The following is a 6542-nucleotide window of genomic DNA, read 5'->3' as shown; positions in this document are numbered from 1 at the left end:
TATATATATATACTAAATTGTTCTCTTTCATCCTCCCACTATTCCTATCTATATATTCTATTCTCTCTCCAAAGCCAAGAGAACTGGCACGACACCTCTTGAGGGGAAAACGACTGAGCAAAGCTGAAAAATCTCTTTTGCAGACAGGTGGTAAGTATGAGAAAGACACTAAAACTCTTCATAGCACCAGTTATTTTTGGTCTGTTTCATTCCAGTAGCTATAAAATTTACTTATTTTTCAATGAAAACATAATGCTACTCACAAAATAATCTCTCAACTTAAAATTCTGAAACCTCCCCCTTTATTCCAGACCATAATTTTAAAATAACATCAGCAGTAAAAGCCTAATAAATGGAAGGTTCTCTCCACTTCTTTTCAAGTACCACAGAGAGCTTCAAACCTGGAAGAAAAAAAGATGAGAGCAACTGTTTCTGCTTTGGAGAGTTGCTGTTATCTGGGTTGAAATGTTGGCCCTCAGCACTCTGAAATTCCTGCCCATGATATGAGTCCCAAGAAAAATCTGGGGCCTTTGTGCAATGGGCCTCTAAATCTTCATTTCGCCGTGCCACACACATACAGGTTGCACACTATGGCTTAATCAGCTGCCTTTAGCAAAACAGAAACTTAGAATTCTAACAAACTGGAACCAGTTGTGGTGTTTTGAAAGTCACAGCAGGACCACACTTACACCCTAGGACAGCACGCAGTCCGGAGTTCTTTCTCTTTCTTACAGTTCTTCCCTTTGCACAAAATAAACTTTTCTTCCTTCGGTCAAAAGGAGATAGCTATCGACATGAAAGCACCATTCTCTTCTCTCATGAATCACTAAGTGCCTTGGTTCCACATTAGGTCACCGTAGAACACAGACTGCAACGGGAACACATAAAACTCTAACCGGGGAGGGGAGGGACGCTGTTCTGGAAGATCGTTGCCAGAGTAACATAAACCTTGTATGTTTTCACAAGGAAATGAGTCACTTGCTTGTGTTGGCTAAAACTCTGTTTTCTTTCATTTCATATTTTAGTTCTCTAATATATGCTGAAAGCGCCCAGGGTTTCCAGTCTTCAGATGAAGATATCTTGCTAATTAAAAACTCAACAGAGGGTTTGCATGGTAATTAAACAGAACGGGATAAAAAGAACACTCAAGCAACCAAGAACACTGGGAAGGCAAGGGCCAGCGCACTCACACTTAATCACTTCTTGGAGAGGAAGCCCTGGGGTGGGGGCAGAGGTGGGCTCTGCATATTGAGATAATTCAGAAGAAAACAACTAGAAGTAAAATGTACTGAACCCCACTGGTTTAAAAATATATAGTATACTCCAACACAATCAGAATGTGTTTGCCTTGAATTGTTGGGTTATTTTAATGTTTCTCTTTGTTTTGATGGTTTAGTATTAGAAAATATTAGTGCAGGAATTACGAATGCAGTGTTAGCCATTATTGCATGGGCCACTCCATCAGCTGCCCCCTCAACCCAACTAGGCTAATTTCCCTCTTTATCCTACCATCCCTTGATGAGATAATTACCATATTTATAATTTATCCAAGTCTGATCTCTCTTCCTAATTTCTTTGGGACATTTTTACTTGATACCCAATATACCACTCTGACACAATATTTTAAAAGTCAAACTCCCCCTTACCTTCCTCCCCTAAACCAGCATCTCTTCCTGATTCTTTCATTTCTGTCCATGGTACCATCATTCTCTCTGCAAGACAATCTCAAACCCAGGAAACATCTTTGATTCTTCCCTTTCCTTCCTTTCTCCTACACATCTGAGTCTGATGAAGTAATCTATTTTGGATTCATGCCTTCCTTTCCAATCCCACAGCCACACCCTTGTCCAGAATTGTAGTCACCACTTCACTATTTTATGACAACAGTTTCCTAATTGGTCTCTGCCTGCACTCTCTCAGTGCTACCATCCATCCTGTTCACTGTGCAGGGCTAATCCCTGCTCGAACCTTCTAGTGGCATCGCGCACCGGAAAGAAAGTCAAACTCCATAGTCTAGTGTTCAGGTTCTCCATATTCGTGCCTCCTCTTATGCCCTAACTTTATCTTCCCCATCTCGCCTGTGGAGTTCTTTCCTCTGGGCTGATTTTGGCATTGTCTCATTCCCTCCCTTTGCTCCTTCCCAATTTGTCCTGGAAAAGGAACCCCTCCATTTTATTGCTGCTCACTATCTAGGCCAGGGATGGGGAACGTCTCATTTAAGGCCCACAAAAATCATTTGGTCTGGCCCTGCCAAGGCATTGGGGGTGAGTTAACTAAATGTTTGAGCAATTATAGCAGGCTAATTTTTTAAGTTGATTATTCTGTATGGCCTGCAAATGATGTTCTAAATACCCAATGGCCCTTGACAGAAAAAGGTTCCCCACCTCTGATCTAGGCTCACCTCATAGACCATCTCCTTGCTGAAACCTTTCCTAATCATGCAGGCACCTCCTGCCATATTTCAGCTTGTTTCATTGAAATTTCCTGTGTTTAGGTCTTGTTCTCATCAAGAATGCCTAGCCTGCTAAAGACAAGAAATATGTCTCTGTTTCATGTATACTGTAGTCACAGTGATATAGCTGCAGTCTGTTTTCTATAATTATTTCCTCATAAAGATGGTAATTATCTTAATAATGTTATCCATAGCTACTAAGTTGTACACTGATCTGAATATTTTTAATACATTTTAATGAGTATGTTTTCAAGATTTTCATAACTTGTTTTATAGTCATTTGTTCATCTTTCATGCATGTCTGAAAGATTTAAGGACATTAATTAAATGTCTAGTCAATTTGCCTCATAATTAACTTCATCCAAATCCTTATTTAGCATCCATCTTTTTTCTTTCTTTCCTCTTAGGTACATTTTTTTTTCATCTCAGAGATATCTTTCTTCTATATTTGTATTTATATTATATATGCTTTATTCATTTCTATTACTTTATTTTTAAACTGTAGTGTAGAATTCAAACTAAAAACATATAAAATGTAGATAGTGTGCATTTTACCTTTTTTTCCCCCAACAGTAACCATTTTATTAACACTTTTTACCCTTCTGGAGAATTTTTAAGCATGTACAAAGCCAGTATGGCTTATTTTACCATATTTTTTCAGCTCTCCCATTCTTGATACTGTGTTTTATCTCTCTCTCTCTCTCTCTCTCTCTCTCTCTTTCTCTCATCAATCTGACTAGAAGTTTACCAATAGTATAGATTATTTTTAAAATGCAACTTTCTGTTTCATTGTATTTCTCCATCCTTTCGGCTTCCTATTTCATTGACTATGGATTTGTCTTTATTAGTTCATCTCTTCTGTTTATGTTAGGTTTAATTTAATTTTCTTTTTCTAGTGTCTTAAAATTTAACCTTGCATCATTGATTTAATACTTTTCTCCATTTTTAACAAATGAGGAATTATTTAGCTGACAGAATAATTTAGCTATATCATAGACAATCAATGAAAATGGAATTTTTCCCATCACAAATTTGACATGATAATTCTCCATCAATCTGAAAGCTGGTTAGACAGAGCAATATGATCTTGCCATGGCGTCACCGAACTTCAATGAAAGTCATCTGAAAGACAAAGGAACAAATTTGGTGCCTGCACCAATGTAAGATATACCTCTTCTTCATAGGTTAAATATTTTACAAAGTTTATCAAATTCAGATATATAAATTTATTTCAGTTTTTGTGATGAGCAAATAAAAGTTATGTTAAAGTTATTTTAAGAAATACAGTCTTGAGGGAGAGAAGCCAGTTTTGAATGACTAGCTGGAAATGGAATTAGATCATTCCTTTTCATCTTAGTAAAAAACAGTTATTCTATCCATAAAATAAAGGACTTTCCTCCTTTTTAATATGTGCGCTTGATGGTATAAATTTCCTTCTAATAAGCACTGTTTTAGCTGCACCTTACAGATTTTGTTTTATCATGTTTTCGATTTCATTCAGTTTAAATATTCCTAATTTACCATTGTAATTTCTTCCTTGAACCAGAGATTATTCAGAACTGTGTTGACTCATTTTTACATTTTTGGATTTCCAGATATCTTTCCTGTATCACTTTTTAAACTTTTGTTGTTGTTTTTGTTGTTGTAAGAAAACATATTCTGTATGATTTCAATCCTTTTATATTTATTGAGGCTTGTTTTATAGCACAGAATATGGTCTATCCTGATAAGTGTTCTGTGTTCATTTGAAAAGATTATGTATTCTTCTGTTATTAGATGAAGCTTTCTATGTCAATTAGGTCTAGTCGATTGATACTATTGAGTGTTCTATACAATTTCTAACTTTTTGTTCACTTGTTCTATTAGTTACTGAAAGAGTAGTGTTAAATCCCTACCTATGATTGTGTATTTATCTATTTCTCCTTTAAGTACTATAAGCTTTTGCTTCATATATTTTGAAACACTGTTATTAGTTGCATGCACATTTAAAATTATGTCCTCTTCAAAAATTGACTTGTAGCCCTGGTTGGTGTGATTTAGTTGGTTGAGTGTCATCCCATGCACCCAAAGGTCACCAGTTCAATTCCTGGTCAGGGCACATAACCAGGTTTTGGGTTTGATCCCCAGTCAGCGTGCTTACAGAGGCAGCCAATCAATGTCTCTCTCTCTCTCTCCTCCCATTCTCTTCTTCTCTCTCTAAAATCAATAAAAAAATATGTATTTTAAAAACTGACTTGTTGATCATTAAGAAATGTTTCTCTTTCCTCATTATCCTTGTTCTAAATTTTACTTTGTGTGATGTCAATAAAGCTGCTCCAGCTATTTTACTTAATAAGTGTTTGCATGGCATAACTTTCAAATAACTTTACTTTTAACCTGTCTTTAGATTTATGTTTCTTATAAATATCACATCATTGGATCCTGCATTTTTATCTTCTCTGACAGTTTCTGCATTTTAACTGGGGCATTTAGACTATATATATTTAATGTGATGAACAATATGGTTGAATTTAAATCTATTATTTTCCTATTTCTTTATGTCCCATTTCCTACCTTCTTTTAGGTTAACTCAATGTTTTTTTATTACCCCATTTTATCTCCACTATTGATTTATTAGGTGCATCTCTGTTTTTTTTTTATTTCAGTGGTTGCCTTAGGGTTTGCAATTTATATTTTTAATTTATCACAGTCTAGGACCTAGGCTTAAGTATTTTTTTTAGCCTGTGTATATTTTACCTATGTATAGTATAAGAACCTTATAACATTATGCTTTCATTTCCTTCCTCCTATCCTTTGTGTCAATTGATGAATTTTTAAAAATATTTCATGAAGTACATATATGCTCGTTCTGAGTACCTTCAGCTTTTATATGTCTAAATCTTTTTTTTAACTTTTTTTGACTCGTTAAACAATTCTAGACTAACAAATTTATTTTCCTTTAGTGTTATACAGATATCTCTCTACATCTTCTGGTTTGCATAGCATCTGTAAAGAATTCTTCTAGCATCCCTATCTCAGTTCTTTGTGCATAAAGTGTCTATTCTCTCTCTGCTCTTAAGATATTTTTGTCAGTGGTTTTTGATAATTTGATTATGATATGCTTTGCTCTGTTTTTCTGCATGTTCAATTTATTGAACTTCTTTGATTTATGGGTTTAAGTTCAAATTTGGAAAGTGTTCGATCAGTATTTCTCTAAAATAATTTTTATGTCCTCACATTCTTTTATAGAGCTCTAATTAAGTGTACATTAGAACACTTAATACTGTCCTATAGATTACTGCTACTGTTATATTTTACATCATTTTGATAGTTTCTATTGCTATGTCTTCAAGTTCATTGATCATTTATTCTACAGTTACTAATTTGATATTAACCTCTCCCAATATATTTTTATTTCAAACATTGAATTTTCATTTATTTGATACAAATATCATTATTTTATCTTCCATTTCTCTTCTAATACTATTTTTATTTTCTGAAACATAGAAAACATTTACGATAGTTGTTTCTACATTCTTGTCTGTTATTTCTATCATTTCTGTCTGTGTGTTTGTATTGAATTTATTTATATTTTTACATGCTAATAAATATTTGGACATTATGATTTTATGTTGTTCTTTTGCCAGATTTCTTTTTTTTTTAAGGAAAATTATTTTTTTATTCTTATATTATTTATTTATTTATTTTAATTAAATCATTATTGTTCAGATTATTACAGTTGTTCCTCTTTTATCCCCCCATAGCTCCCCTACACCCGGTTCCCACCCCACCCTCTGCCCTTACTCCCTTCCCCCCACTATCCTGTTCCATAGGTGTACGATTTTTGTCCAGTCTCTTCCTGCACCCCCCACACTCCTTTCCCCACTGAATTCTCAGTCCACTCCCTTTCTATGCCCCTGATTCTATTATATTCACCAGTTTACTCTGTTCATCAGATTTTTTATTCACTTGATTTTTAGATTCACTTGTTGATAGATATGTATTTGTTGTTACTTTATTGTTCATAATTTTTATCTTTACCTTTTTCTTCTTCTTACTCTTCTTAAAGAAAACCCTTCAGCATTTCATATAATACTGGTTTGTCGGTGAT

The sequence above is a fragment of the Myotis davidii genome, unplaced genomic scaffold (assembly GCF_000327345.1).
Source record: "Myotis davidii unplaced genomic scaffold, ASM32734v1 scaffold59, whole genome shotgun sequence".
Lineage (NCBI taxonomy): Eukaryota > Metazoa > Chordata > Mammalia > Chiroptera > Vespertilionidae > Myotis > Myotis davidii.
This window is presented reverse-complemented; position numbering follows the sequence as displayed.